General features: G+C 39.8%; 1 long non-coding RNA gene across 1 annotated transcript; it reads left to right on the top strand.

The window, feature by feature from the left end:
- The first annotated feature begins 3,019 nt into the window (after window positions 1–3,019).
- Window positions 3,020–10,037, top strand: LOC137096063 (uncharacterized). The gene is made up of 5 exons (XR_010909214.1): window positions 3,020–3,803; window positions 4,352–4,471; window positions 6,526–6,793; window positions 7,545–8,108; window positions 9,645–10,037. It is a non-coding gene; the product is annotated as an uncharacterized lncRNA (long non-coding RNA).
- Window positions 10,038–17,921: the final 7,884 nt, after the last annotated feature.

Below are 17,921 nucleotides of genomic sequence, written 5' to 3'. Positions count from 1 at the left end.
AAAATGCACTAACAGTAAAAGGTTTCTGAATGCCACCTAGTTGCTGTTTTAGACATTTACTTGAACCTGTTAACAAGGTGCAGATATTATGGGTTATTCTGCCTTGATATTCTGGGTTATATGGCTGTGTGGAAGGGCCTTCAGATGGTTAGATCCTTTAACATGCAGAATTTGTGAGACAGCTGTCTTAACTATGTTTTGGTATAATAGGCGGAGGTTTGCACTTTCTAACAATAATGATGTTAAATTATTGAAATATATTGCATAAACTTTGTGAACTTGTTAATGCCCCCCCCCCCAAATTCCTGTTAGAATTATATATATATTTATTCAAAAGATGAATAGAAGTTGATATTGTGAAAGTTGATGCGTAATGCGTAGTTGTGTTCTTTCAAGTTATTTTTTTAGCTTAAAGTGAGTCTGAAGATTTTCTTATGCCTTAGAAGTTTGCAAAAATGTTTCTTACAGCAGATAATACGCATACATTGTCTAGGACCCTGCAATGTCTATCTGAGCAAGCTGCCTAGACCAGTGGTTCTCCACCTGGGGGTCGGGACCCTGGGAGGGTCATGAGGGGGTGTAAGAGGGGTTGTCAAAGACCAACAGAAAACAAAATATTTTCTGTTGGCCATGTGGGTTCTGTGTGGGAAGTTTGGCTCAATTATATCATTGGTGGGGTTCAGAATGCTCTTTGATTGTAGGTGAACTATAAATCCCAGCAACAACAACTCCAAAATGTCAAGGTCCGTTTCCCCCCAAACTCCAACAGTGTTCACATTAGGGCATATTGAGTATTCGTGCCAACTTTGGTCCAAATTCATCATTGTTTGAGTCCACAGTGCTCTCTGGATGTAGGTGAACTACAACTCCCAAACTCAAGGTCAGTGCCCACCAAACCCAGCTTTTTCTGTTGGTCATGGGAATTCTGTGTGCCAGGTTTGGTTCAATCCCATCATTGGTGGAGTTCAAACTGCTCTTTGATTGTAGGTGAACTATAAATCCCAAATGACAAAATCAATCCCCCCTCCAATCCCACCAGTATTCAAATGTGGTCGTATCAGGAAGATACATCCTGTTTATTTGATATTTACATTGCAATTCATAACAGTAACAAAATTACGGTTATGAGGTAGCAGCGAAAATAATGTTATGGTTGGGAGTCACCACAACAGGAGGACCTGTACTAAGGGGTCTTGGCATTAGGAAGGTTGAGAACTACTGGCCTAGACTATGTAAAGTCTATAGAAAGTGATACATCATTAGACTGGAAATATCAAAGTCTTGTGATGGACCTCTACTAAAAGCATATGGAAACAATGAGTTTAAACTAAGTGAAGTCTATGCAATATGAAGGATTCTCCCCAAAATTGTAAATACATACCTTACTGCCATGTAGACGAAGAAACAGAGAGCCAAAATATTCTAAAGACATCAGATCCTGTCTAAGCTTGGCAGCTAAGCAGGTTTGGTTAGTGCAATCAATATCAGGTGTTATTAGCTATATTGCAGAGGAATGAGAACAACCAAAACCACCTCTGAGTATTCCTTTACCAAGAAAGGTGAAAGGTAAAGGTTTTCCCCTGACATTGTCCAGTCGTATCCACTGTGGGGGTTGGTGCTCACCACCATTTCTAAGCCAAAGAGCTGGCATTGTCCATAGACCACCTTCAAGGTCATGTGGCCAGCATGACTGTTTGGAGCACTGTTACCTTTCTGCCTGAGTGGTACCTATTATCTACTCACATTTGCATGTTTTTGAATTGCTAGGTTGGCAGAAGTTGGGGCTAACAGCAGAAGCTCACCCACTCCCCAGATTTAAACTGATGATCTTTTGGCCAGCAAGTTCAGCAGCTCAGCGGTTTAACCCACTGTGCCACCAGGGCCCAAGAAAACCAAACAGAATTTATGGGATCATCATAAGTTAAGTTTCCTTCAAGGCACATACTTATAGGCCAAGAAACAGGACATGTAGATATAAAGTTGTGTGCTCATTAGCACAATTTAATTTTCCTGGACCTCCATCCAGTCTACAGGCTACAGTAGTATCCTTGAGTGTGATATTAATCTGTTTGTCTTGGTAATACTGTGATTCACTGGTTGGAAAAAGATGACTAGAGGTAATTCCAGATAGTGCTATAAGTGGCAAAGAACCTTAATCCTTGAAATACATGAGGTATTTTACTACTATTTTATCCCCATAGCACATCCAGTGCAGTACTGCAGCCAAGGAAAAAGTGCCAGGAAAGCAGGTGTCGTCCTCTGGTATCTTCTCCAAGTAACATCTTTTCTTTTCTGTACCTGTGCTATGTAAATCAGATGCAGTAAATAGGATACCCAGTTTCTGCCTTTATCTGTTCACTACCTATCTTGTGGAAGCTCCTTTCTTGGAGGCTTTTCAACAGAGGCTGGATGGCCATCTGTTAGGGGTGATTTGATTGTACTTTACCAGGAGTCTATTATCCTATTTTAGGCCATTTGGAAATAGGACTTTTCCATAATTTACTTATGGTAAAGGCAGTGAAGAATTATCTTAGCAGAAATTTGTTGACAGGTTATACATTATATATTTCTTTCTAGAAAGAGTTGCAAGCAGTTTGCGATGGGTGCTCATCCTGATCATGAAATATATTTTCCATAACATGGAGAAGTTACTTTTTGGGCTATAGTTCCCAGAATGACCATTATAGTCCAATAAAAGCAACGTTTACAAGTTCTGATGCCCTTGGCCCACCTTTGGTGACCTGCAACCAATATTCCTCTCAAATCAGTTTTGATTCTGAACCTCACATATTACCAAAACCCCCAGGAAAGAACAAGGGAAAAAGACATATGCTTACACTGAAATTATTCTTTCACCTCACTACCTCTGAGGATGCTTGCCATAGATGCAGGCGAAATGTCAGGGGAAAATGCCTCTAGACCATGGCCATATAGCCCGAAAAAACCTACAGCAACCCTATTCTTTCTCTCCCCCTCTTCACATTTTGATTTGCTGCCTAACATCTATGTTAAGGTTCAAACTTCAGTTGTTCTTGGATTGTGGGATTTGTAGTTCCAAAGCCACTGGGAGAAGCTCTAGAAGGGTAAGTTTTCAAAAAATGGTATGTCACAAAACAACCTGTTATCTATTCTCTCATTTGTTTGTTCTAGACATTAATATCATGGTTTGCAACACAAAGGGATTTGCATCCACATGAGAAATAAAACTGGATGAGTCCAAAACAATGTATGCCACTCTTCTTCTGTGCAAGTCTGCAAGGCTGTTAAACAAGATACATTACCCGAGACACATGGCTCAATTTTTCTCTTTTGTTGTTGATGTCACTGCAGTGCATTGGTGCCTTCAATCAGCTGTCACCAGGAGTCCAAGGTGCAGATGGGGGTCCTCAGAAACAATTTGGAAAGAGCTTTCCCGTGTCAAGCTTTCTCTTTTTCTTTTTTTCTTGCTGCATCTTCCAGGTTATTCCTCATTTGAGACATATTTTTGTTCAGCATTCAGATTCAATGCATCAAAGTGCGGTCTTTCCCCATAGCTTCCATGGGGAGAGTTACAAAAACAAAGGCAATAGAATGGGGCATCATTTTTGTTATTATTATTGTTATTCTGTTGTTGCTGTTGTTGTGTACCTTCAAGTCATTACTAACATATAGTGACCTTAAAGTTGTTTCATCTCTTTCAGCATTTTATAAATGAAAATCAGGATATGTGGCCAAGCAGTATCGGAGTGTGGCCAAGATGGTAAACATTATTAATAAGGAAGAGAACACCAGCTAGAAGCGGTTGCAGTTATTTACTTACTTAGGTAATCCCTCATAGCCCAAGAATGATGGTCCTCCAAGTGTAGTGTCTTGGCGGTGGGTCTGTAGGTGGCTGTAGAGCCCTATTCTTGATCCACATGTTCTCCCACAATGAGGACATTAGTTTCCAAGTGGAAGGTGGTCCCGGTCAGGGTTGGCTTGATGTGCCTTCTCATTGGCACATTTCTCCTTTTTGCTCTCCATTTGTGCCTCTTTGAATTCTGCAGCACTGCTGGTCACAGCTAACCTCCAATTAGAATGCTCAAGGGCCAGGGCTTCCCAGTTCTCAGTGTCTGTGCCACAGTTATTTGTTTTTGCTTGAACCTTCTGGGAAGGGCAGGAGTTTGCCTGCTCTTTTCCACCCTGTTGCTACTCTTGCACTTTGAACTTAGTTTTCAGTAACTGAAATAAACTGATGACAAAGAGGGAAATTGAGAGGGGAAGGGAAGAAAATGGGGTGTTTTAAAAGAAGCTGAAAAGGTGGGATGACAGATCAAGACTGTCTCCTCCTCCAATTGAGGACTCTTAAAGGCTATGTATATTTCTCACTCAGAAAATATATCTCCTGCACAAGAAACTGGTCGGAATCTAATTGGTTATTCGCAACCGGAGGAAACCCACTGAATCAATTGTTGAATTATGGATCAACTGGAAAGTAAATCCCCCTGATTAAGTAAGTTTAATCTTAGTTGAAACTATTGATAGGATTTAGGCCAGTCTTCATGTGTTCTGTGCAAAATCCACTACTCTTTTGGCAGAGAAAAGCCATGTATGTTTCCATGTAAGGTAAGTCCCTGAATGATTTCACAGAGTGTAAATACATCCTGAGAACTGCAAACAGTTCTAATTTCCTCCTGTAATAGAGAGAAAATTGCAAAGATAATGTGAAAATGTACACTTTTTATAGCCCCCCCCCCCCACACACACACATTTTAATGAAAACCCCCATATATTATTTTCTTTAGCTTTTGGGAGGGGTAGCTCATGAAGAACCTTATTTCTGTGGCTGGTTTCTGCACCTAGTTACCCTTTGGGATTGTTGTTCATTCGTTCAGTCGTCTCCGACTCTTCGTGACCTCATGGACCAGCCCACGCCAGAGCTCCCTGTCGGCCGTTACCACCCTCAGCTCCCTCAAGGTCAGTCCAGTCACTTCAAGGATGCCATCCATCCATCTTGCCCTTGGTCGGCCCCTCTTCCTTTTGCCTTCCACTTTCCCCAGCATAACTGTCTTCTCTAGGCTTTGCTGTCTCCTCATGATGTGGCCAAAGTACTTCAGCTTTGTCTCTAGTATCTTTCCCTCCAGTGAGCAGTCGGGCTTTATTTCCTGGAGGATGGACTGGTTGGATCTTCTCGCAGTCCAAGGCACTCTCAGCACTTTTCTCCAACACCACAGCTCAAAAGCATCGATCTTCCTTCGCTCAGCCTTCCTTAAGGTCCAGCTCTCACATCCGTAGGTGACTACAGGGAATACCATGGCTTTGACTAGGCGGATCTTTGTTGCCAGTCTGATGTCTCTACTCTTTACTATTTTATCGAGACTGGACATTGCTCTCCTCCCAAGAAGTAAGCGTCTTCTGATTTCCTGGCCACAGTCTGCATCTGCAGTAATCTTTGCGCCTAGAAATACAAAGTCTGTCACGGCCTCCACATTTTCTCCCTCTATTTTCCAGTTGTCAATCATTCTTGTTGCCATAATCTTGGTTTTTTTGACATTTAGCTGCAACCCAGCTTTTGCGCTTTCTTCTTTCACCTTGATTAGAAGGCTCCTCAGCTCCTCCTCGCTTTCGGCCATCAGAGTGGTGTCATCTGCATATCTGAGGTTGTTAATGTTTCTTCCAGCAATTTTCACCCCAGCTTTGCATTCATCAAGCCCCGCACATCGCATGATGTGTTCTGCATACAAGTTAAAAAGGTTGGGTGAGAGGATGCAGCCTTGCCTTACGCCTTTCCCAATCTTGAACCAGTCTGTTGTTCCGTGGTCAGTTCTGACTGTTGCTACTTGGTCCTTATACAGATTCCTCAGGAGAGAGACAAGGTGGCTTGGGATGCCCATCCCACCAAGAACTTGCCACAATTTATTATGATCCACACAGTCAAAAGCTTTAGAATAGTCAATGAAGCAGAAGTAGATGTTTTTCTGAAACTCCCTGCCTTTCTCCATTATCCAGCGGATATTGGCAATCTGGTCTCTCGTTCCTCTGCCTTTTCTAAACCCAGCTTGAACATCTGGCAACTCTCGCTCCATGTATTGCTGGAGTCTTCCTTGCAGGATCTTGAGCATTACCTTACTGGCATGAGAAATAAGGGCCACTGTACGGAAGTTTGAGCAGTCTTTCGCATTTCCCTTTTTTGGTATGGGGATATAAGTTGTTTTTTTCCAGTCTGATGGCCATTCTTGTGTTTTCCATATTTGCTGGCAAATGGCATGCATCACCTTGACAGCATCATCTTTTAAGATTTTAAACAGTTCAGCTGGGATCCCGTCGTCTCCTGCTGCCTTGTTGTTAGCAATGCTTCTTAAGGCCCATTCAACCTCACTCCTCAGGATGTCTGGTTCTAATTCATTCACCACACCGTTAAAACTATCCTCAATATTATTATCCTTTCTATACAGATCTTCTGTATAGTCTCGCCACCTTTGGGATTGAGTTTACTGTTAACTTGTCAGAATCAGAATTTGTGAGAGGGCACAAAGCTCCTTCCTTTTCCTCTTTTCTTCTCTTCAGAGCACCAAAAGATTACATTCTCCTACTGAACTTCCCTCTAAATGCAGCATGTACAAGTATTTCATGCAAACATTCTTCAGAAACTTTGAAAATGAAAGCTCCCATCTGTGAGACCGACTGAAGATGAATGAAATATTTTTAAAAGTTCTTTACACTTTTCTATTCTTTAAGACATCTCACAAATCCCACCTTTCCCTAAGAAGAAAGGCTGTGCTTCCCCTTCTGCCCCAACATGTTTTTCTACATAGATCTCGCTTCTGTTGCTTTGGTAAGTCAATCACACTAACAGGTACCAGTTTTTTTTTCCTGCAACGGCCTCAGGCTAAGTAGCGCAAATGACAAAAACACTTTCAGGTTGTCATGTGTTAATGCAAAATGCCCCCCAGACCCCACTGCTTATTCATCTTCATCTGCCTGACTAATGCTTTTCCCATGTTGTTTTGTGTTGGTAAATTAAAGAAGCCTTCCAGACAGTTCTGTCAACAGTTTACTGAAATTGTACCTCATTAGTGAGGTTCAGCTGACACATGAGTGTAATTTAATCCTATCGAATTATCACTCAAAAAATCCACACACAAAAAACTAAGCAAAACCTTGACTTGCCAGACACAGAAAGCAAAGCTTTAAGGAATAATGACACTATTTTCTATGGGTAAAGCATAATGTGTCTCAAGGTTTCCTGGATGTTGCTTTCCAACAAGGTACCAATTCCATATGTTGTTTTCAAAGAAATAGCTGCATTAATCTCTTGCAGCATAAAAGGGGGAAAGAGAATGGAAGAAAGGGAAGAAGAAAAAAGAAATACGACAGCACCTTTAAGATTAATTCTGTTTTATTTTAGCATGAGCTTTTGTGGATATAAATCAAGAACTAGGAGGTTCTGCATTGTTTTAACTGAACTGTTTTTAAGAGCATTTAATATTTTTGATTGCATTTCATCCTTTTATTCAGAGCCGCATTGCTCAATATTGTAAGTGGTTTAATTCTATTTTAATATTTATTTTTACTTACTTACTTAGGCAATCCCTCGTTGTCTGAGCAAGATTGTCCTCCAAAAGCAGTGTCCTCGCAGTGGGTCCAAAGGTGATTGTGGAGCCCTAATCTTGACCTGCATGTTCTCCTGGAGGGAGTTCATTGATTTCCAGATGGAAGGCAGTCCTGGTTGGGGTTGGCTAGATGTGCTTACATCTTGGCACATTTCTCCCTTTCATCCTCCATTCGTGCCTCTTCCACAGCACTGCTGGTCACAGTTGACTTCCAGCTAGAGCACTCAAGGGCCAGGGCTTCCCAGTTCTTGGTGTCTATACCACAGTTTTTAATGTTGGCTTTAAGCCCATCTTTAAATCTCTTTTTCTGTCCATTAACATTCTGTTTTCCATTCTTTAGTTGGGAGTAGAGTAACTGCTTTGGGAGACCTTGATCAGGCATTTGGACAATGTGTCCAGTACAGCAGAGGAGCATCGCTTCAGTGCTGGTTGTCTTTGCTTCTTCCAATACGCTGACATTTGTCTTCCTGTCTTCCCAAGAGATTTGCAGGATTTTTCGGAGGCAACGCTGATGGAATTCCAGGAGTTGAGTGTGGGGTCTGTAGACAGTCCATGTTTCATAGGCATATAACAGGGTTGGGAGGACAATAGCTTTATAAACAACCACCTTGGTTTCCCTACGGATGTCCCAATCCTCAAACACTCTCTGCTTCATTTGGAAAAATGCTGCACTCGCAGAGCTCAGGTGGTGTTGTATTTCAGTGTCAATGTTGACTTTTGTGGAGAGATGGCTGCCAAGATAGTGGAAATGGTCAACATTTTCTAATGTTGCACCATTAAGCTGTATTTCTGGCATTGGAGAGGGATTGGCTGGTGACTGCTGGAAAAGCACTTTTGGTTTTCTTGATGTTCAATGACAGGCCAACCTTCTCATATGCTTCTGCAAAGATTTTTAGAATGACTTGTAGGCCTTCTTCTGAATGTGAATATTTATTTTTATACTTGTACTGATTTTTTAAATAGAAAGCTGCTTTGGAAAAGTGGGTTATAAATAAATCAATAAATCAATACATCCCACTTCTTCAGATCCTGTTCTGAATGATATTAAAGCTTTAGGTACAAATCATACTTACACTGTTATGGGAGTGGGATGTAATGCAATAGGACTCACCTGATACCACCCAATTGCATCATCACTACACTACAACCAATTCTGGAGAAGAATACAGCCCTCTCACAAGCTGTGGGAGGGAGGTTTTTATTGGATTACATATAGCACCCAAATCTTAAACTCACCACCCTGAGTCCCCTTGGGGAGATAGGGCAGGATAAAAATAAATTATTATTATTACTACTACTACTACTACTACTACTACTACTACTACAGGATATGTAACATGGATGGATGGACAAGACCGTGCCACAAATCCAGATGCAATTCTCTACCCATATCTACTCTGGAAGTGATATTTCAAGGGCCAATAACATCACTCACAACATCAGAGATATGTTTATTTACCCTTCTTCCTATATGATATATGCCATCCTCTCCTCTCTATACTCAATATTAGACTGACAAGACATTCACTACACAAAAGAATTAATGGATACAAATGTCAATACTCAAAAACGAGTTGCAAACCTTTCAGCTTTCCTGAATACGCAGTACATTATTTACATGTCACAGTCCTTGAACAAATAAATTACAAAGGAAGACTAGAAAGGTAAAATGCTGAATTGAATTAAATTCCTATCCATTAGCAGAGGTATGTACAAAGACAATAGTTTCATGGCACACTACACATATCCATACTAGAATTCTCACTACATAAAACAAAAGGAATCTTCTCAGATAGTTCTGAACCCTGGGATTTTGACTTTACATAAGCAGATGGATTGCTTTCAAATAACAACTGACCAAAATAAGATCTGAAAAAATTGTATCATATTATGCAGCTCTTTGAAAATTTAAATAAAGGGTCATGATTTGCATGTCTGGATCCTATTATGTTTCATTCCATTCATACAACTGGCAAATATGTGGCATACCTGAGCATTTATTCTTTACAGCATGCTGAGAAGTGGGTTTGTATTAAAGGACTTCTACATCCCTTCTTTTTTCTCTCCCTTTAGAGTGGCTTTCTGCAGACATCTGGAGTGTGACCGCATAGCTGTTTCCTCATTCCCTCTCCTCCCCTATCAAGGTTTTCCAGTCCAGGGGCAACATGCCTGCTTAGTCAGAATGGGAAAATCCCAATCTTACTACAGTATTACTAGCTTAGGAGTCACTGAATAATATGCTACATTATTGTTGCTTTGTGGTTTTTCCTGTCTCTTTGGACTTCATCCCACACATGAGGGGAAAGTCAGAGAATCATCTTACTTTGTTCCCTACCATATTTCCCTGTCTTCTGGGATGGCCAGCCATCCCATGCCTTTTCCTTGTCCTCTCCATCTTTTGTTATTTCAAGCCATTTAGAGTCAGGTAGCACTCCTGAAGATGGACTCTGGCTTCCATTTACATGTGCTGCATGTAAAGTCCCACCAGAAGTGCCCTTAAGTCATGTGATGGCCTGTATGGAACTCCCATGGGGCTCCATTTCCAAAGTGCATGGAAACAGAGCCCTAAACCCATAAGGAGAGGTCCAAGGACCTTTATGCCACAGGTCATCGTTTCATCTCTCCTTCCAATTCAAGGATATGGTCCAGGAGAGGAGAAAACACTAATGGAGGCAAAGAATGGTTGCATCTCTCAATGGTGGACAGGAATGTTTTTGCTATGATTCTTTCAGACCTGATCAGAAGAGCTTTAAACTGAACTATGTTGGGATGGAGATGTGTTGTATGTCAGCCTACTCAGCCTGTGATTGTGTCTGATGTTCACATTGATGTTTTTGATGGGAATTATGTTCATGTTGATGTCCAAGATGGGAATGGGGGTTCATGATGGTGGGCCTGGGTCTGTTGGCATTGGGGAGGAGGGTTTGATTGGGCCTGAGTTAAGCTCAGATGAGAGGCCTGAGCTGTCTCAGGAAGATTCATAAGGCAAGGCCACATTCTTGGGAGAGGGCCTTCACAGTTTTTCCTCAGAACAACTTTCTGAAGATGATTTGTCAGTTGCAGAAGTTAATGAGAGAGAAGATAATGAAAGCTCTTACAGAAAGCAAAGTTTTAGTAAACAGAGACAAAATCTTCAGAGACTGAGACAATCAGTTTGTCTACAGCAAAAGAGAAATAATAAACTATTATCTGGTAGGAAGATCAATTTTGGGATCTGAAAAAGCTTTACAACGATTCATGGGCGAGATATGCCTCAGTTGGGTCAACATTGTTATTTTATCACGGTGCTCTTAGTTTCATGTACAAAGTTTTTGCCAAGCTTAAGATTTGTCTATGAGATTTTCTTGCTGTCTTGTTTCATGGATTTAAGTGCCTAGTTTCATGAATTTTTATGTAATCATGGATCTTGTTTTCCCTTGAAACTTATGGACTATTTCATATAGTTCCTATATTGGACCTTTACTGTTTTTGCTATTTTTTTAATTGCTTTGCCTACATATATTCTTCAATAAACTGCTTGCTGATTTTATCAAGATGGTGTGGTGTTTAAGGTCAGAGGTGTTCCTGCTCTGAAAAATAGGATTTTATCAGGACATAAGAACTCAACTGGGCAAGAAGTATAATTCAGCAGTGGGAGGGGAATAAGCTTTAAACAAGCAGCTAAGAGGAGTGGTCTATGGTCTTTGGTGTCTCTAGAGTTTAAACCAATGAACAAAGCATGGGAAATAAACTAGATGAACTTAGATTCTTAATGCGACAAACCAAATATAATACAATAGACATCACTGAAAACTGGCGGGATGAATCTCATGATTAGAATGTAGCATTAGGAAGGTATAACAAATTTATGAGAAATGGACCAAACTGGAAAAAATGAGAAATAGCATTATTTGTTTAAGATGCTTACACCTTTAAGGAAATCCATGATGTCAATACTGGAAGCCAGGTTGAGAGTATCCAGGTAAAAATTAAGGGGGAAGAAAAACAGGGTTTACCATAACCAAACTGAGAATTTGGATAATGCCTTCTTGGAAGAGATGACCAAGTATTCAGAAAGGAGAAATGTCGTAGTGAGATTTCAAGTATCTTGATATTTGCTGGAAGAATACAAAGTCCAACAAATTCCTCACTTGGATTTCTGACAATTTCATGTTCCAGAAGGTGGAAAAAACAAGGGGGTCAGCTATTTTAGATTTGATCCTAACCAATAGTCTCCAGAACAGCAGAAAACAAGCTTGCCCTCTCCTCAATATGACATTATTTCAGATATTTACATTTGGTTATTATGTCCCCCCTCAGCCTTCTTTTCTCCAAGTTAAACATACCTACATCTTTCAGCCATTTCTAATAGGGCTTAATTTTCAAATCTTTGATCCTTTTCGTCACTTTTCTCTGGACACGTTTCAGCTTATCAATATCCTTCTTTAATTACAGTGCCCAAAACTGGACACAGTATTTCAGATGAGGTCTGACCAAAGCAGAATGGAGTGGGACTATGACTTCCCTTGATTTCAATATTATACCTTTATTGATGCAGCCAAGAATCACATTGGGGTTTTTTTTTTTTTGTGATACTATTACTTCCCTTGATCAAGAGACTATACCATTATTGATGTAGTCTAGAATCACATTGGCATTTTTATCTATTACATCAAATGATTGACTCATGTTCAGCTTGAGATCTAATATGACTCCTGTACTGTTGACAAGGCGGGTGTAATGTGAGACAGTTGTATAATCTCTCTCTCTCTGTGTGTTGACAATTATGGGCTCGGATGAGTATTGTTTGTTGGATGTACAGGACTCAAACTGAGAGATGCCCCTTTTGGAGACCATCAGCCACCCAAAATTATTATTTACAGCAGTAAAGCAGTTACTTTTCAGCCAATATAGAAATTTCTATCATGGGATGAAGTCATTAATTACTACGAAAGCAGTTCCATTTTGCCACCGTTGATATGTTGCTTTCATATGACTGTTATATTATGGCAATCTAGTTGAAAATCCATGGCTTTTAGTCGGCAGATTTTCATTAAAATTCTAGTAGTTCAATGTTAAATAAGGAATGCAAATTGTCAGCTAATGCATGGATTTTCATGGCTGGCCATTTCCAAAAAAAGAAAAGAAGAAGGGATGTGTGTGTGAAGATTGTTCCAGAATGATAAATGTTGCTAGCATCCCACTTACGAATCTCACTATACTTCCATCTTACTTTTTTTTAGAATGGACTCCATCCATTTTAAAAGAAAAGAAATTGGATTCAGTAGGTTCTGTGTTCTTTTTCAATGACATTTAGCAGTTCGACTTAAAAATACAGAAGATAGCATTATAAGTTTTACCCAAAATGATTATGACAGCCATTTGAATAAAATACAGATTTTGCAAGCTGTAGAGCATATCATTAGAACACATCCTGGCCTAAGGTTTGGTTCACAAACTACAGCGCTCGAACCAAGTCATTAAATCTATCTAAAAGGGCCTCATTTGAGAAGCAATAAAATTTTTAATCATTTTATTATTAAAAGAGTGTTTAATATGTAGCTAATTAAATGCCAAAGGCAGGTTATCTGAGTTTAACCTTCAAAAAGAAAATGATGTATCAAAGTCTGCCTCTGGCATCATGGGATAGAAATGTCATCCTCATAATCATTGCGTGACAACTAGCTAGTGGCCTTTTCTGGAGGTATGGTTAAATTACCTGATTAAATTAATAGCCATTTAGATGTTTTAGGAACTGCACAGACCTATACTAAATGAAAATTAGCTCCATTATATTTTCTGAGTGGGCTAGATAGACCCTAAAATAAAACACGTATGCCATTGTCCACATTTTTTAGATTAAGCAATTAAAAGCCCTTTCTAAAAAGCGACTCATTTTCTATAATGTGCCGACAAGTAGATCTGCCCTAATGATCACAAGATATGTTTTTATCTCTGGCTTTCCTGTTTATACTGCTGGTATGAAACCAGTCAACTTGCTGATTTTATTCACTGCAAGGGTTAAATTTGCATTTTTGGCAGCTACAGTTGGCTCTACACATTTACAGGTTTAACTCTGACAGATTTGATTATTTGTTCATTCAGTATGTTCTCTTTAGGAATCTCTTGGTCCTCCAAGGAAACTCAACCTCTGTGGTATTACATAATGTAGAAGAATGTACTATACAGTAGCTTGCAAAATGGAAACTGTAGGCATTATTCTAGAAAATGATGGGCTGTGAGCCTCAAAGTCTTCACTGCAACTACCAAATCTCCTATAAAATCTCTGGATGGTGTTAGACAAGCCACCGTCTTTTAGCAAGTGACTCAGTCTGTACTGATATGGTAGTATTACTACCGGCCTAGTTTGTGGTATCATCATATATTATGGTTTGGGGAAAACATGTTCTGAGTAAATACTGTAACCAGAGGGTATAAGATATTTAATTCCCCCTTTAAGCCCATAGTCAAAATGCACTGGGCATAGACTATATCAAAGCTTTTTAAATATGGGTCACAACCCATTTGGGATCCGCTGACTGAATGCTAGGGTAGCACAAAAATGTGTAAAACCTAGTGCCTATTTTAGACATTTATATGAATCCAGGAGAAAAAAGGAGAGTCAACAGAGTATATTTTGCCACTTGAGACTACAAACCAAGCATGCCAGCATGGCATAAAAATGTTGAAGATACTCAATGTCCTGCAGTATCAAATATTCAGTGAAGATTTAATAACTTATGTAAAAATATACAAGCACGTCCATCTCATTAGTATGCTAATTTCTTTGAATATTGGCATACTAAGGAACCTCAATAAACCATCTCAGAAGTTAAGATCATCCGGGGAGGCCCTATTCTCGGTCCCACCTCCTTCACAGGCGCGACTGATGGGGATGAGAGACAGGGCCTTCTCAGTGGTGACTCCTTGTCTGTGGAACTCCCTCCCCAATGAAATTAGATTAGCCTCTTCTCTCCTGACCTTAAGGGAAAAAAAACTTAAGATGTGGCTCTGGGACCAAGCTTTTGACAAATAAGTGGAGCAGTGCAATTAAGTGACTATGAATTAATGTGTTGATAAATGGGACAGCCCTGGATTACAGTTTGGATGATGTGATTTTAATTGATATTTTAATAATTGATGTTTTAATTGTAATTGTGTATTGTTACATGTATGTTTGACATCAAATTGCTGCCTTTTGTAAGGCTGTCTTGAGTCCCCTCCAGGATGAGAAAGGCAGGATAAAAAATATAGTAAATAAATAGTTAATAAATGGTAAAATTCATAACAAAAATCGTGTCTTCTATATATAAGGGAGATTTCTGTCTTTAAAAGCACAGGCAGTCCGCAAGTTACAAATATATGACTTAGAATTGGCTCATAATTAAAAACGAGGGTGAGACAGCAGCAAGTGAGAGAAATCTATCGCTCAGAAAAGAAATTAACTCCTGGAAACGTTACCATTGAGAAAAGGTGTCTCAATTTGTCACCAATTTCAAAAGCCAAATTTTTCAAAATCCAGTTATCACAAGGACAAAAAGTGAAAAGAAATCTTCTGAACTGGGTCACAGATAGCAAAACAAACACAACAGAGGTATTAACCCTTCCCTATGCTATGCAAAGCTAATATAAATATATATTTGAATGGAGTTATACTTTAAAAATGTACCTGTTCCAACTTATATTCAAATTCAACTTAAGAACAAATCTACAGAACCTATCTTATTTGTGACTTGGGGACTGCCTGTATTACAAACTGAAACCAAATTGAAACACAGTATTAATCCCCTTTGTTTTATGTTATGGAGGCCGAAAAGTAGTATGCAGATACAATCCAATTCTGATGGCCTGTCACTTTTATTGCTCCACAATGTAACCTCTACATTAATAAACCCACTAAAGATGATAAAGAAATGCTCATTTATCTCTTTCTTCTCCTTTTCTTTTTAAAAACAAATTCATCCAATTCTCAGCCTGTGTGTCTTTTGGTTTCTTGTTACTGGGAGGAATCTGTTGATGAAGCAGTCTTTTCTCCCACTCTCTAGCTTGTTGCGCAAATAAATGTGTGAGACTAAAAATGTGTATCTTTGAAATATGTGCACAAAGATCCTTTAGTCAACAAGAAAATTACACTAAAATAGATATATATTTTAAATGTATGCATAATAAAAATGCAGTAAAAAGGGATACTTCAGAGAAAAGCACAAAGTGCAATTTGGCCCCAAGTTTCACGCAGGAATTAAAGTTTTGCAACCAGATATGAAAAAAAAAAATAGCAGGAAGAAAATGTAGATGAATTTAAATGAATGCAGCCAAGGTTGAAAGCTTTTTGGATCTCAGATATTCATGCACCCTTATAGTAGAGATGGATTGAAGTTATCAGTATTCTTGTTTCCCGTGACAGTTATTACCAATTTTGCCCGTTCTGACAGCGCAATGGGTATATGTGCACAACTGAACATACACATATGTGTCACTCATAGTGAAGCATTCCACATCTTTACTCAGATGGAAACCTCACTATATTTAGGGGAATTAACTCCCAGGGAAGTGTGCATAAGATTTATTTATTTACTTACTTGCTTGCTTTATTTGTATACCGCTCTTCTCAGCCCTTAGGTGACTCAGAGTGGTTAACAACAAACAGCGGCAAAAATTCAATGCAAATATCATACAAACCATTTAAAAACAATTAACACAATAATACACTAAGCAATTAACATCAATAACCATCAATACACATCAGTAAACAACTCACTAGCATCTCATAACTAAAATCATAATCCAAGCTCGTCATCCGTTGTTCCGATTTCCTATAATTCATTGTAATTCATTGCACTGCCTATTCAAACGCCTGTTCAAATAACCAGGTTTTCACTTTTTTCCGAAATGCCATTAATGAGGGAGCCGATCTAATGTCTGTGGGAAGGGCATTCCACAGCCGAGGGGCCACCACTGAGAAGGCCCTGTCCCTCGTCCCCGCCAACTGTGCCTGAGTTGCAGGCAGGATCAAGAGCAGGGCCTCCCCAGAAGATCTTAAAGTCCTAGTGGGTTCGTAGGTGGAGATGCGTTCGGATAGGTAACTTGGGCCAGAACCATTTAGGGCTTTATAGGCCAATGCCAGCACTTTGAATTGTGCCCGGTAGCAAATTGGCAGCCAGTGGAGCTGGCACAACAGAGGAGTTGTATGCTCCCTGAGTGCCGCTCCTATTAGTATCATGGCTGCCGAACGTTGAACCAGTTGAAGCTTCCGAGCAGTCTTCAAAGGCAACCCCACGTAGAGAGCGTTGCAGTAGTCTAAACAGGATGTAACCAGAGCGTGGACCACCATGGCCAAGTCAGACTTCCCAAGGTACAGGCACAGCTGGCGCACAAGCTTTAACTGTGCAAATGCTCCCCTGGCCACCACCGAAAGATTTGTGGTGTCTGATTGCTTTTTTAAACCCATTGTCTGTCTGTCTGTTTGTTTTTTAAAAATATTTTGTATTGTTTGTAATTGTTTTTATTATTATTTGATGGATTTAGAGTTTATTGAGTGTGCAATGGTTGGGGTGGGACATAAAGAGGCAATAAATAAATGCCTTGAATGAATTAACAAACAAATAAGCAAGTCTGCAGCTTTATGATCAGAATTTGTTCCTCTGGAAGGTGGAACTTTTTTATCTGTCATTTTCCTTTACATGTTTTTAATTATAATCTAATAAGTGCTGCATGTCCACATTTACTGACATGTTAGTTGGCATGCTTAGGCAACAGAAATCAATATTAATGAATTCCGGTGGAGCAAAGTTTTCCTCTCATTTGAGCCCCCTTGTTGCTGCTTGATTTACACAGTGGCCTTGGGAGAGGTAAAGGTAGAAGAGGCAGGCTGTGAAGACTCAGGCACCCAAGTAAGGCGAGAACTAAAAGATAAATCCTCTTGAAATAATTTTTATTAGCCCTTGGGATAAAAGTCATCCCTGACAGTGATGATTTAACACTATCTTGAGGCAAGAGAGAAGCTCCCCAAGAAGCAATGAAAGTATCTTTACCTCCTCCAGGTACTCTTTCCCTTCAGCTCTCTTCTGCTTTTGACACTCAGGTTGTTATCTTTACATTTGGGGTCAGATAGGAATCGCATGAGTCCAATCCTCCAAGCGTCCATCCCTTGTGAGAATGAACTGTCTCTTCTGGAAACAGGAGGATTGAAGCTCCAAAGGGTATCTGAAATAACATAATAAGCTGAAATTCAGAGCCGGTAGGGTAGGGAGTCTTTTCATCTCACCAGATCTCAAAGTACTTCACAGCTTTGGAGAGTTACCATGGGCAGGGGAATCACTTCAGCACCATGCTGAACATTTATCAGAGCGCAGCAAGCCTCCTCCGAACAAT

This window comes from Anolis sagrei, chromosome 1, assembly GCF_037176765.1.
Source record: "Anolis sagrei isolate rAnoSag1 chromosome 1, rAnoSag1.mat, whole genome shotgun sequence".
Classification (NCBI taxonomy): domain Eukaryota; kingdom Metazoa; phylum Chordata; class Lepidosauria; order Squamata; family Dactyloidae; genus Anolis; species Anolis sagrei.
This window is presented reverse-complemented; position numbering and strand designations above follow the sequence as displayed.